At 42.2% G+C, this 14,832-nt stretch overlaps 1 long non-coding RNA gene across 1 annotated transcript; it reads right to left on the reverse strand.

The window, feature by feature from the left end:
* Positions 1 to 4,798: 4,798 nt before the first annotated feature.
* On the reverse strand, positions 4,799 to 14,313 carry LOC138199071 (uncharacterized). Its single transcript, XR_011178310.1, has 3 exons — positions 12,976 to 14,313; positions 12,676 to 12,833; positions 4,799 to 5,145 (listed from the first exon to the last, which is right to left on the reverse strand). It is a non-coding gene; the product is annotated as an uncharacterized lncRNA (long non-coding RNA).
* Between the last annotated feature and the right edge of the window lie 519 nt (positions 14,314 to 14,832).

Below are 14,832 nucleotides of genomic sequence, written 5' to 3' on the forward strand. Positions count from 1 at the left end.
GCAGCTTCTTTAGAGCTGTCACTCACCCAAAACCTTCAACATCCTATAGAGGTTGTGTCTGTACCCAGACCACCTATATTTAAAAAACTCAAGGAAAAATGGATCCTACCAAATTAATGGATCAAAAAAATCTGACAATTAAAAGCAGACTATTAAATATCTCTCTGGTCTAAATCTCTGTTAGTAAATGACTTGATAACTGATCATCAGATTGATTTACTCTGTCTCAGAGACCTGGCTGCAACAGGAAGAATATGTTCGTATTAATGAAGCAACTCCTCTTTTATCAGATTTAGTGCTGAGTTCAGATAAAGTGATGATAGTGGGAGACTTTAACATTCATGTTGACGTGGACAACGACCGCCTCAGTTCTACTTTCAGCTCATTATTAGATTCTATAGGCTTTTATCAGAATGTAAATAAACCCCGTCACCGTGGTAACCTCTGTAGCGCCTCCCAGAGGGGAGGAGCTGGAACAACGGGTTCCAGGGTGGGATGATCTGCAGAGACGCTGCCGGCCCGTTTCCTGACTCTGGATGTGTAGAAATCCTGAATGGAGGGCGGGTCGGCACCGATGATGTTCTCTGCAGTCCTGACTGTCCGTTGTAGTCGGTTCTGTTTGGTGGCCGATCCGAACCAGACGGTGACGGAGGTGCAGAGAACAGACTGGATTATGGATGAGTAGAACCGGACAGTAGAACCGGACCAGCAGCCGAGTAGAACCGGACCAGTAGCTGAGTAGAACCAGACCAGCAGCCGAGTAGAACCGGACCAGGAGAACCGGACCAGCAGCTGAGTAGAACCGGACCAGTAGAACCGGACCAGCATGAGCTGCTGCAGGAAGCCTATCCTCTGCTGGGCTTTCTTGATGATGGAGTTGATGTTGGACTCTTCAGGTTCTGGGAGATTGTGGATCCCAGAAACCTGAAGGCTTCCACAGCAGACACGGTGTTGTTGAGGATGGTGATGGGGGGCCGTGTTGGGGGGGCTCCTCCTGAAGTCCACTATCATGTCCACAGTGTTGGGGGGCTCCTCCTGAAGTCCACTGTCATCTCCAGTGTTGAGGGGCTCCTCCTGAGGTCCACGGTCATCTCCACAGTGTTGGGGGGCTCCTCCTGAAGTCCACTGTCATCTCCAGTGTTGAGGGGCTCCTCCTGAGGTCCACGGTCATCTCCACAGTGTTGGGGGGCTCCTCCTGAAGTCCACTATCATCTCCACAGTGTTGGGGGGCTCCTCCTGAAGTCCACTGTCATCTCCAGTGTTGGGGGCTCCTCCTGAAGTCCACTGTCATCTCCACAGTGTTGGGGGGCTCCTCCTGAAGTCCAGTCATCTCCAGTGTTGGGGGGCTCCTCCTGAAGTCCACAGTCATCTCCACAGTGTTGGGGGGTTCAGCTCCAGGTGGTTCTGACTGCACCAGAGAACCAGCTGTTCAGCCTCCTGTCTGTATGCAGACTCACCATCCATGATGAGTTTAGTGTGGAGGGTGAGTTTAGTGTAGGCCTACCCCCCCCCCTTTCTCTCTCTCTCTCTCTCTCTCTCTCTCTCTCTCCTGTGGACCTCCTCCCCCCTCCTGTAGGGTTTGTTGTTGTCTTGCAGAAGGTTTTGGTCAGCACACACACGCCCTCACAGAAACGGATGTATGATGTCACCATGTCGGTGATGTCATCAGGTTTGTAGCTGCAGCATGAAAATCGCTCCAGCTTGTAGTTCCAGCTTTGACTCATCGGTCCGTCTCTTCACCGTCTTCACCACAGGCTCAGCTGACTGGAGTTTCTGCCTGTAAGCAATTTAAACATCCTGATAGTGTCAAAGTTTTACTCAGCTGTTTAGTTTGAACATCTTTTATTCTCTGCCGTGTTGCTGGCAGACAAAGGTGACACCGGTCAGACATTTATTTCAACTCGTTTTACAGACCCACAGGAAGCAGCACGCATACAATGTTGTCCATGCAAGAACAAGAACAAACATCAAAATGGCTTTTGGGCTCCTGAAGGCACCTTTCCAGTACCTTCAGCAACAAGTGCTTTGTGTCCATTACTATACAATATATTATGAGTAAGTGTTGGGTGATGGAAAGGGACTGACTCATTTTGGGGGGGAAAATAAATTTAAAAAAAATATAAGAAATTGGAAGCTGACTGTTTTTTAAAAAATATTATTATGAATGAAATACAACCTTTGTTGTTTCATTATTACTGCCATTAAGATATCATCAAACACACATACTTGTTCTCACATATCCCTTTGCATGTGTGCATGTGTGTTTCCATTGTACTATCAGCATGTACTAGTGTGAGACTGCTGTGAGTGTTGAGTGACATGCATGGACACTCACACAGAGTGTGTGGTGTGTAAATGTGCCTCCTGCTGCTATCTTGACAACAGTGGTGATGACGGCAGCAGTGCGTGTATAAGCCTCTGTCGGCCTGTCAGCTCGCTGCTGCCACTGCTGATCAAAGTGGAGGGAGATATATGAACACATGCATGTGCAAGGAAAGCACACGCACACTCCTGTACAGAAAACAAAGACTCGAGAGGAAACACATGCAGCACATATTCCATCTGCAGGGAGGAAGATAGTGCACATGACCCACACTAGAAGAGACTTACTGTATATCTATATATTATTATTATCATATTATTTTATAAACCACAGCAGAGAGGTGTCATATCAAGCTTGTTGGATTAAACTTCAAAGAAAAGCAGAATCATGTTGATTGACTTTAAGGAAAATTAAGAAAATAGACCTTTATTCCAGACCTAGCTGCTTCAAATGATGATGATATCTGCACAGAAAGCCTTTCAGTCGTGCTTTTGGGTCATCGGTGTACCCCGTGTCTGATGGAAGCATTGGGCTCCTATGTTAATCAATACCGCTGTCTTCATCAGCAACATTAGCACTCATGCATAGTTGTGACCCCAAGTGTATTTTTTGGGCTTGAATTCTTTTTCTATGTATTTCCTGATGTAATTCTTACAAAAGTCCGTTGTTACCGAGGGTTTTCTCAGCAAGAACGACACCAACCAGCTCCCGTACAGGTCAAAAGGTGTTTATTTCACCCACCAACAATATATACATAACCGTGTGCTCTCCTGCAGAGCACACGCCGCCGTCTGTTCCGCAGCCACCCTGCTGCTCAGCATCTCCAGTACACCACTAGCCAAAGGTTTTGAGAATGACACAAATATTAATTTTCACAAAGTCTGCTGCCTCAGTTTTTATGATGGCAATTTGCATATAATCCAGAATGTTATGAAGAGTGATCAGATAAATTGCAATTAATTGCAAAGTCCCTCTTTGCCATGAAAATGAACTTAATCCCCAAAAAACATCTCCACTGCATTTCAGCCCTGCCACAAAAGGACCAGCTGACATCATGTCAGTGATTCTCTCGTTAACACAGGTGAGAGTGACAAGGACAAGGCTGGAGATCACTGTCATGCTGATTGAGTTAGAATAACAGACTGGAAGCTTTAAAAGGAGGGTGATGCTTGAAATCATTGTTCTTCCTCTGTTAACCATGGTTACCTGCAAGGAAACGTGTGCAGTCATCATTGCTTTGCACAAAAAGGGCTTCACAGGCAAGGATATCGCTGCTAGTAAGATTGCACCTAAATCAACCATTTATCGGATCATCAAGAACTTCAAGGAGAGAGATTCAATTGTTGTGAAGAAGGCTTCAGGGCATCCAAGAAAGTCCAGCAAGCGCCGTCTCCTAAAGTTGATCGAGCTGTGGGTTCGGGGCACCACCAGTGCAGAGCTTGCTCAGGAATGGCAACAGGCAGATGTGAGTGCATCTGCACGCAGTGAGGCGAAGATTTTTGGAGGATGGCCTGGTGTCAAGAAGGGCAGCAAAGAAACCACTTCTCTCCAGGAAAAACATCAGGGACAGACTGATATTCTGCTGAAGGTACAGGGACTGCTGAGGACTGGGGTGAAGTCATTTTCTCAGACGAATCTCTTTTCTGATCGTTTGGGGCATCCGGAAAAAAGCTTGTCCGGAGAAGAAAAGGTGAGCGCTACCATCAGTCCTCTGTCATGCCAACAGTAAAGCATCCTTCTGCATCAACCTCAGTTTTCAGAGACGGAAGCTACGAACTCTTTTATTTCCAGTCTGTGGTGTAGCTCCACCTTGGCTCCACCTCAGCTCAGTGTGGGTTGCTATGAATGGTTGTTTCACTGTCAGTCAATTGATCTAAATCCTAACCTTAACGCTTTCACAATGTTCCTTCTTTGTGAAAGGATTAAGGTGAGGGGTAGGATTCAGGTAGTCTAAATAATAATTTGTTACATACTTACCACATTTGTTTGTGAACAAACTTAACCCTACAGCTAGCTCGTTGAAGTGTGGGTCTGTGCCGAAAACATATCCCACTGTCAAGACTCAAAAAGTTATAGACACAAAGGACAGTATTAAACAGGCCAGATGAATATAAATGATTTTACAAGGTGTACTGGGGAGAGTTGGACTTTCTCCCTGCGCCTGCAGGGGTTTTCTCTGGCAATCCAAAGACATGCTTCATAGGTTATATCATCCCTCTAGGATTTCGCTGAGTTTTTTCTGATTGTTGCAATCAAAAATGTTTTATTTTGCATCTGTATTTCTTATAAATTGCGACGTAATTTGTGGAGTTTTAAGTGAGTTTGTTGCATTAAATTGCGGGAAATAGAAAAAAATTGCGAAAATTTGATTTTTCTTAAGCACTATCTGATAGAGGAATGAATTATGAAATCATGTCCTATGATAATTCAATTCAATTTTATTTATATAGCACCAAATCACAACACAGGTTATTTCATGGCACTTAACACATTAAAGTCCTTAGAGCAAGACTTACAATATTATACAGAGAAACCAACAATTCAACGATTCAACAATTCCCACATAAGCTAGGAGGGAAAAAACTCCTCTTTAAGGGAGAAAAACCTCCAACAGAGGGAAGAAAAACTCCCTTTAACAGGAAGAAACCTCCAACAGAACCAGGATCAGCGGTGGGAGGAGCATCTGTTAACAGAACCAGGATCAGAGGTGGGCGGAGCATCTGTTAGCAGAACCGGACTCAGAGGTGGGTGGCCATCTGTTGACAGAACCAGGCTCAGAGGTGGGCGGAGCATCTGTTGACAGAACGAGAGGTGGGCGGAGCCTATAGAGTGAAAGAGTGAAGTTAATGAGGTGTAATGGTGAGATATGAATGTATATCTCATATATATAGTGAGCAACATACTGCTGGAAACCTGAGGCATACACACTGTTGTAACAGGTGAACATTTGCTGCAAGTTGATTTACTTGAATAAGCCTGTAATGAATCGATCATTATCTAAATGCTGATTCAGAACTTATACAGCTGTTCTTAAATATTTTTTCTACGTTTTACATGTTAGAAGTTCTTGTACTTTTAAATGCTTTTTTAATCCTCAAACTTTCATATCTTTTTTAGGTTTACATGAAAATATGACAGAATTTTGATGTGAACTTGATGCAGTAGGTATATGAGCACAAAATGTATGACTCCTGGAGTTCAAATGTGTTTGAGAATAATGTTGTGTGCATGTGCAGGAAAAGTACATGGGTAGACATGTTTACATGTAGCATTGTCAGTTCATTCACGTGTCTGACTGCGACTGTTCTGTTTATCATTTTAATTTGTTTTGTTGTGGAGCCACAGCGTCCCGCTATGCTTCGTGCTGCGTTCAGAATAAAACAGTGAACATATCACCAAGTCTCTAACTTCATCTCCATTTCAACACGTTCCTGTTGTCATACATGACAGAATTAAAACCCACCACTAAAGAGCACTTTCTGTGGATTTGACGTTAAAAAAAAAAAAAAGATCAGAAGCTCCTGACATACAAAGAGGACATAAACTGCTTTTCAATAACAATAATTAACTAAATTAAAGAAGTGTGATACATTTTGGTCATTTTACATCCTGCTTCATCCCCCCCTCTAATCACCTACTGAGTGTCTTTTTTTTCCAGTCTATTCTTCAGCCTGCTTTTAAAACTGACAGGGACACTCTAACAACCAGGCCGGGTCAGTTTCCACCGAGTTGGTGGTTCTTTTAGACGAGCTGATTAACGCTCATGTCTCCAGTCTGGTGTGATTCTTCGAGAGGGAATTCCTTCCCACTTTCATATTTGACATATCTATTTAGTAAACATTAAAACATTAATACTGTATATAAATACATGAACGTAAATAATCAAGACAATGTGGGATATCCACATGGTAAAACAAACAAATAAAGATTTAGTTTTGAACACACAGCTCCTCTCCATCATAGACACATGGAAACAGGCCGGATTACGCAAAACTTTCACAAATATAGAAGACATTAAACTAACATGTGGAAGGAATGTCCAGCACTGAGAGGGTGACATTAAAAGAGAGGAGAGGGTTGGTGAAAGGAAGATGAGAGAGAGATGACGCACAGCTGGAGTCGTGTCATGCTTGATGAAGATAAACAGGTCATTCTCAGTCATTTCGACAATATGATCTTGTACTAGGCTTAATACATTCATTGAGACCAAAAGGGTTTGGAGTTAACAGATACAAGGTCTGAAGTATCCAGCAATAAGGGACAAACAGAGGGTTAAGGTAAAAAGATGGTTTAAAGCCCTGAGCCTTTGAGTGGCCCTACCACTTAGCCTTACAGCTCCGTTTTGCGTGTTCCCAAACAGGGTATTGTGTCCCGTTTCTATTAGGGGTAGTGAGGTAGTGGTCATCTACCACTCCGACTGGACGGAGTGGTAGATGAATACTTTTCAAAATGAAGCAAGATAACATGAAAAATGGTCCATAAAATAAATGTGGTAATCTGAAAATGCAGCTTTAGGATAATAAAGCTAATTCTGGTTCGAACAGAAATTCATGAGACTTACAAACGTATTAATAATTAACTTAGGAGAATTGCGGCTACTGTGATGCAACAAGTGGCGTCCCATTTCCTTACTTTCAGATTTTAAGCCGTTATCCTTCTGGCTCCATCCTGAAGGGTCACAGGACGGGAAATGGGATTGAGCCTTAAGATGCAGACTCCAAACAGAGGTAGAAGGCAAACTGAAGCAACGTAACATGAGAAATGGTCCATGAAATAAATAAATTGATTTTTTTTTTCAAGAATAGTTTTTGTAATCTGAAAGTGCAGTTTTGGGATAATAAAGATGCATCTGGTTCAAACAGATTGAATAAAGTCTTGTTTGTGAGCAATAATAGGTGATTCTCTGTGATACTGTATATTTCCATAAATTTAATAATCAAAGTCCATTGACTTACAAACTTTTGTCAAAAAAAAAAAAGCCCTGGCTCCGTTCTGAAGGGCCACTGCCCGGTAGAGGGCCACAGGATGGGACATAGGATTGGGCCTAATACTGTACTAACTCAGCACCATGTCACAAGCTAACGAGTCAGACTCACCATATGTAGGACGTTGGTATTAACCTGTAATTGGCTGAATATTTCCATCGTCACTCTTCCTCCTATCCGTTTCTTACGGTTTTCAAAATTTCCCATCACAAGGGTTAACAACAATAACCTCCAAGCTAGAAACTCTCACGTTGAGGAAGTTTAGGATATTGCAAGAAGGCAGCTCAGCTTGGTTCTTTTTCTGTCTTTAGTGGGGATTCAGCCATTTTTATTCCCTATGAGCAAATGTTTCATCAAAAGAAATACCCAGGGACTGTTTCTCCAGGGCATCCTGAGGTTAGCGCCGGCCAACACAACTGTGATTGGTTTAAAGACGTATAAACAAGCATATTTCTTTCCCCCTATAGCAGAACGATATATTTGTGCAGGGGATAATTCTCCAGCGCTGCAACAGCATGGTGGAAATATGTCTGGCAAGGCCAGACTGCTCCTCATACTGCTCCTTAACACATAGGTTGTGCAAATAGGTGGCTTTTTGCTCTCACAGCAGTCTTATTAACCCTTTGGTAACATGTTGGTGTTGTGGTGACACTTTGTTGTGCTGCCCCCAAGTGGCAAAACATCTGTAAATGCAGCTAGAAATAGAAGCTTCTTAGTGCAGTGGGATTCTTCAATCTGCACATTTCTGCATGTTTGAGCAGAGGAGTGTGGCTGCTCAGGGATTTGCACATATTTTGTACTGGAGGGTGAATTCCATGTTATTTATAACAAGCGTTGCCAAAGACACACGCAAACATTTTGATCCACGCTAAGGTAGACCACCACTCTGCCTCTCAGATGATCAAAGGAGGATCAGCGAGCAGCTGCTGGAGAACATGACAGCGCTGCATGCTGCCTGCTCTCAGAAACAAAGGGATGCTCCTTTTTTTTGCTTTTGTCATTTCATCTCCTTTGAACACACTGGTCATAAAACACTGTATCACATGGAACGAGAACAAGGACACATTTTTACAGCATGTTTGAGTTTATATAACTGTAATTTGACATTTTAACAAACACGTCAGATCTGTTGAGGTGAGGGTTCGGTCTGCAGATAGATTGTCTGATGTCAGAGAGGTATTGGTCGACTGTACATGTACATACAGTTATATGTATAGTCTATGTTTTCTCTTTTCCCTACATTTTTTCAAGTTTAAAAAGAACCGTTTTATCACAATGCAAGCACAGAGGTCTTTTCTACAAAAACACACACTTTCATCCATATATGTATATATATCAGAGGACTTTTTACCTGAGAAGTTAGGCAGAGATTTTCAACTGGAATATTTCATTCATTGAGCTCTAGGATGTGTTGTTTAAGTGTTCCCTTTATTTTTTTGGAGCAGTGTATATATGGTCATTTGGACAGAATTCATTCAAAATGAGAAGCAATTAAACTCCCTTTTGAGGAGAGCAAAATTTGAAGAATTTGGGAAGCGTTACAACATTACATGACTACTGAAGAGCAGGTTGCAAGGTAATGACCACGCATAAAGATAGAATTTAATGTTTCAATGTAAATGATAAACTCAGCTTCATAATTTTCTGTGAAAGTCAAATCTCTGAAAAATGTCAGATCATGCTGACATAATCAATGTTTTGAAGAACTTCTGTGCATATCTGGGAGTAGTTGACTTTCTCATTGTTTAAGTAAGTAAATGTTCAGTGGGGTTAAGGTCAGATGACCATGGAGGAAAGTCTGTCAGGCACTCCTTGTTCTTCTTTGGTCTACAAATAGTTCTTTAAAAACGTTGGGCTCATTATTGGTATGAAGCATGAATTCTTCTCCACAAAGCAGAAGAATGGAGCGCTACTTCCTCCTGGTCATGGAGGAGTGGACTCGGTGTCTGAGCTGGAGGCTCTGACCACCATGTTTCACTCGGAGTTGGATTCACTGCAGTGTCATTCCCTCTTGTGTTCGACTGCTTGTACACACCCTTCTGTTACTGACACAAATCTTTATTAACCAGTCGGACTATTTTACAGTGGATGATTTGTTCCACTATTCACTGCAGTTGCAGGTATTTCTTTGACCACTTTGACAGACTGTGACTCAACCTCTGAGACCACGACCAGACAGGCTTCTTTTGACTGGACTTTTACTGATTGAAATCTGGCTTTTCTATTGTCCCTAAGTGAACAAAATCCCTCCCTAAGATCCCAAAGCTTCTTCATTTACTGACTGCTAACAGAGAACCAAGGAGCGAACGTTTTCTTCCGACTTGCACCGCCACAACTCAGCAGAGGCATCACAACCACAACTCAGCCACCACCCGGACTACCAGCTCACAAAGCAGCACACCAAAGAACCCCTTCCCCTTCATGGACTGGTAAGTGGGCATACCGAGTTGGGATAAGCAGTGATGTTTTTTAGAGTTCTAAACACCCCTCTGTGAGCGAAACAAGAAACACTATTGGACTCAAAGACCACTCTGAACAAATGTTTGTGTTGAAGTGTGAACAGCTGGTGAAGTTGTGACGTGTCAGCGGTGTGCTCAGAGCTTGAATGCGCCCCCGCATTTGTCAAGAAAGTTTAAAATCTCAAAGTATGTTGCTCAGAAAATTACGTTGACTGACACATTATCTGTAATATGTGCATCTCCACTCAGTGCTCTACAAACATCCCAGTTTCTGATGAAGCTGTGTACATCCATACCAGCCTTTCTGAGCCATAAATATTGTATGTATGTATTTGCCGTTCCAGTCTTTATTAGCAGCCAGCTGGAAGAGGGACAGAGAAGGAGTGACAGTAGGAGCCTTTTAATTGAGGAGTTATTTATATGGAAAAGAAGGATGAGTGGGAGGAGAGGGTGGAGGAGGAAGATGAGATTATTTACATTGAAGTGAAAGAACATTTTAAATGTGAAGCTATTTATGATTGAGCCTTCAGTGTGCTCCTGCCTGGCGGTGTGTGTGTATAAATATGATGCGGCTAAAACACAGGAAGACCTTATTATATTTATTTAATTGTGGATGATGGGCAGAATATTTGGATATTAATGGTTAAATATGAGGGTAGTAATAAAATGTGATTCCATTCATATAGCTTGTGTTTTGTGTTCAGATATATTTTTACATTATAAACTTTTCCTTTCAGTTGTTGAGTAGCGTTTAACCTACTTAAATTAGAGCTAGTTTAAGTTTGGCCACTTGATTAGGAACTTGCACACCTGAATAATAATCTAAATATCTCATCAGTCACGTGACAACAATTCAATATGCCGACTGGTCTAGAGCCTCAGTTCATGTTCCAATCAAGCATCTGAACTGGGAAGAAATCTGATCTACAGTTTCTACAGCATACACAGAACATTGAGTGGGAGGGGGAAAAAAACAACAGAAACACACTGCAAACTAGAATTACCACCTTGTGGTTGTATTTCCTAAATTGAAGTTTACATACATATCTATTCATACTCATATATTCAGTAAAGACTTTGAAGGAATCTGTATGTGTTCAAAATCATGCCTCCAATATAGATGTTGCTGAAAAGAAACTACAAATTCGAAAACATAGTTGCTTCACACATCTTCAACCTAACATCCCAGAATATCTATACGAACAGCACAGTTTCAAGGTGGACACCCAAGATTAGTTTTCCCAGTTCAATGTCCAATCAAATACAAAATATGGTCACAATCTGCCGCTCTGTTCCTGAGTTTAGTGTTGAATAATGTGTGTTTTTAGTCAACATTTTGATTTCACAGTGAAGTTGAATTTTGGACGTTTTGGTTATAATGTGTCATCACCTCACTATTTCATCCTATTCTTGTGAAAGTATATCATATTTAACATATGAATTCTTCAGTTATGGCAACACTTGTTTTGTAAAGTCAGTGACCTTTGGCCACTAAAATCGAATCAGGCATTGGTGAGGTCACAGTGACCTCTATCTCTGACCTTTGATCACCAAAATATATGCAGTTCATGTTTGAGACCTTAGGCTGCGGGGTGTCAGTATGAACGAACACATTTACAATAATTTATGCTACAACAATTTTTCTTTTTACAATTTTTTTCTTTTTCTAAAACGCTTTTTTAAAATACAATTATTCAGCCATTTTTCCCCCTTTTTGGCCCGTAAGACATGTTGTTTAGAGTAATATTTTTAAAAATGTGTTTCATAAAAACGGTGTGAACCCAAAGAAAAATATGAGTACAAAACAGTCACGTTACTGCAAGTTTTGTTGCTACAATGGATTTTCTTGTTTTTTTAAGAACATCTTCAGTGCATCCTATAGGAAATACATACTTACATTACTTAAAGACAAGACTAATGGCAAATGATATTTTATTACGTGAAATTTTCTGTTCGCTTGTAGCATGCTGAAACAACGTTTCAACAGCGTTTACTTGCTTTCATAGCATATTTACTGATCATTTTTCTCCCAACTTTAGTTTTAAAGAATGCTTTCACAATATACTTTTAATATTGACCAATACAACTGACACGCAAGTTACTGAAATATCCCTGATGTGAGGAACCATTGCCACGTTTTAAGTACATTCTATGACAAGACACTCTCTGTACTGAGATGAGCTCCATCTGTGATCTGTCACCTTGTATGAAGCAGGCGATATGTGGCACAAACGCCTCTTGTGTGAAGGCAGCTTGAGGTGTATATAAGGGGATAAAAAGTAAGACAGGTTTTTTTTCTCCATCTAAATCAGGTAAGAGAATCTGAAACTCTTTTAGACCCTTCATCACCATCATTCTAGAACCTTTTTTGGGGGATTTTGAAGCTGGTGAACAGTTTAATGTGCAGTTTAATTTCTCAGATAATTCTGTTTACAAAATCCAAAACTCCACTTCCACAAAGTCCTGAAGAATGTCTTGATACAACCATGAGGACACACCTTTCCTAGGTAGGTGTGTGCTCGCAGACGGTTCAATCATTTTATCATTCATCTTGTTTCCATTTCCAATTCATTTTTTTCCAGCCTGTTTGTTTGTTATCCTACCCGTCTGATTATCAGACTGCCCATATTTACTTTTTGTACATGGAATAGCAGTCATACAAATGAAAAGTAAAGCACTAAATAATAATCACAATCAGTTAAACAAATAGTTGAAGCCAATAAGCCATTTTTATGCTGCATGCTTCATGAAAGGATCCTAACATAAATGACAACACCTGGCACAGCTGACACGGCGAAAATCCTCAAAATGGGCTCTAGTGATGATAATACATGTCACTCCAATGGGGGGCAAAGAGACAATCAAGGAGTTGCTATTATGATAGTATATAAGTGTACAGTATGCTCACCTGGAGCTTTGTCAAACTGGTCAGCCATGTTTGTTTGGAGTGGAAAGGGCTCGGCTCGACCTTGTTGTTTTATCCTATAGCCATCGATAAACGTCGGCAGAGAAGGGAAAGAACGGTGAGTGGAGATGGAGGTAGTTCCCTCCCTCATAAAGTTTGCACTGGGAACAAAAAACAGCAACAAACAAGCAACACCATCACTCAGAGGATCTCTGCTGCACCGCTGTCTCAACACAAAGCATAAAGCAGATTTATTGACACGTCAAGCAGAAGTAATCTCTTTAATCAGCACAATCTTATCACCTGGTGAGGAGCTGCCAGCGCACAAAGCTGAATCGTTTATCCTGTTGCTGTGTTCGGCCCCGAGCTGCTGATGAGGGAAGCCAGGGGTAAAATTGAAATTAGGAATAGGGCTGGGATGATCAGACTGATTATAATGCATGGAATAAAGCACTTAGATGTTGACATTATTACAATATCCACCTCTAATTAGTTACATCTTAAGGAAAACTGTTGTCAGGGGAGTGCACGCACGTTTGCATTCGCAGCCAGATTCTAAAATATACAATATGTGGTAACAGTAAAGACACAAGAAAGCTGTAACGGACATCTGTTACTTCAGTGGGTTCTTGTTGCACTATCCACACTATCCAACACCGGATGTTCAATCAGCTTTGTTCTACCAGTTTTTGATCAGCCACAGTCTGTGCGCTCTGCTGCCATGTGTCCGAGCACACCCGCAGCATCTGTCTCTCTGTCCGTCCGTGTCTCCAGCCTCCTCTCTGGTGTGTCACTACTGGTGTATATGGGGAGAGAGAGACAATCAGCAAGAGTTCAGCTGGGCTAATTAAGCCTCTTCATGACACCTTTCCCTGAACCACTCCCCCAATCAGTCCCTCCTGCAGCTGAGCCAAACCACGCCCCACCACCACCATAAAAGCTTTTCTAAGGACGGGATAAACAGTTATGAGATGTTCTGTCTGAGAAAGAAACATGTTACTGCAAAATTTATTTCAAAAATATATATTTTTCATCATCTGGACATCAAGTCTTGGTTGATTACAAAACATAACGATGAATTGTAATGATATTGTATTCTTTTTTATGCGTAGTTCTGTTTAAATTTCCTCCCTTATAGTCGGGTTATTAAGTCACGTCATACGCTGCACTGACAGCAGATCCTGCATGGTAACAACAGGAAACATGTTACATTCAACACACTTGACAAACGTTCTCCCTTTGCATCCTTCTGTCCTGCAGCGTGGCCCATGTGCTGCCTCCACCATCTTCAGCAAATGGAACACTTCCTTTTTTCTGACATTGTCATCCGGCTGTGTGTGTGAACCTTAGGTTTTGGATGTAAAAGTGCTTGAGGCAGCTGGTTTTTAGTTTCCGTTAGTCCAACTGGAGACATGACGGCTACTCAAATGAGATTTCTGCATGAACACTACATCCATTTGATGTGCGCTAATGATGTGTGGGTTTGATAATCCAGTCATGCACGTTGCTTGTTTACACCTTCTACGCAACTGTAGTGTAGTCATGGAAAAAACAAAAGCTGTTGGTTGCCAGAGTAAAATGCATCAGTTCTCAGACAAAATGGATGAGGACATCAGATTAGTGCCCCCCGAGAGCATGAGAGGAAGTCGGCCACAGTCATCTGCGCCCCCGGCCTATGGATCACCTTGAAGTTAAAAGGCTGTAACGCCAGATACCACCAAGTGATCCGGGCGTTGGTATCCTTCATGCGGTGGAGCCACTGGAGTGGAGCGTGGTCCGAACAGAGGGTGAATGAGTGTCCCAGCAGGTAGTACCGCAGGGAGTCGACCGCCCACCGGATGGCCAGGCACTCCTTCTCCACTGTGCTGTACCTGGTCTTCCTCTCCGATAGTTTTCGGCTGATGTAAAGAACAGGGCGGTCCACCCCCCACACCTGCTGGGACAAAACGGCCCCCAGCCCTCTGCATCAGTCTGCAGGGTAAAGGGGAGAGAGAAGTTAGGGATATGGAGAAGTTGGGGACCCACTCCTCCACACCCCTAACTTTTCTCATATATATGAGATACCACCAAGTGATCCGGGCGTTGGTATCCTTCATGCGGTGGAGCCACTGGAGCGGAGCGTGGTCCGAACAGAGGGTGAATGAGTGGAGCATGGTCCGA

Source organism: Embiotoca jacksoni, unplaced genomic scaffold (assembly GCF_022577435.1).
Source record: "Embiotoca jacksoni isolate LCO1_2020_lvr unplaced genomic scaffold, fEmbJac1.0.p SCAF_16, whole genome shotgun sequence".
In the NCBI taxonomy this organism is placed as follows: domain Eukaryota; kingdom Metazoa; phylum Chordata; class Actinopteri; family Embiotocidae; genus Embiotoca; species Embiotoca jacksoni.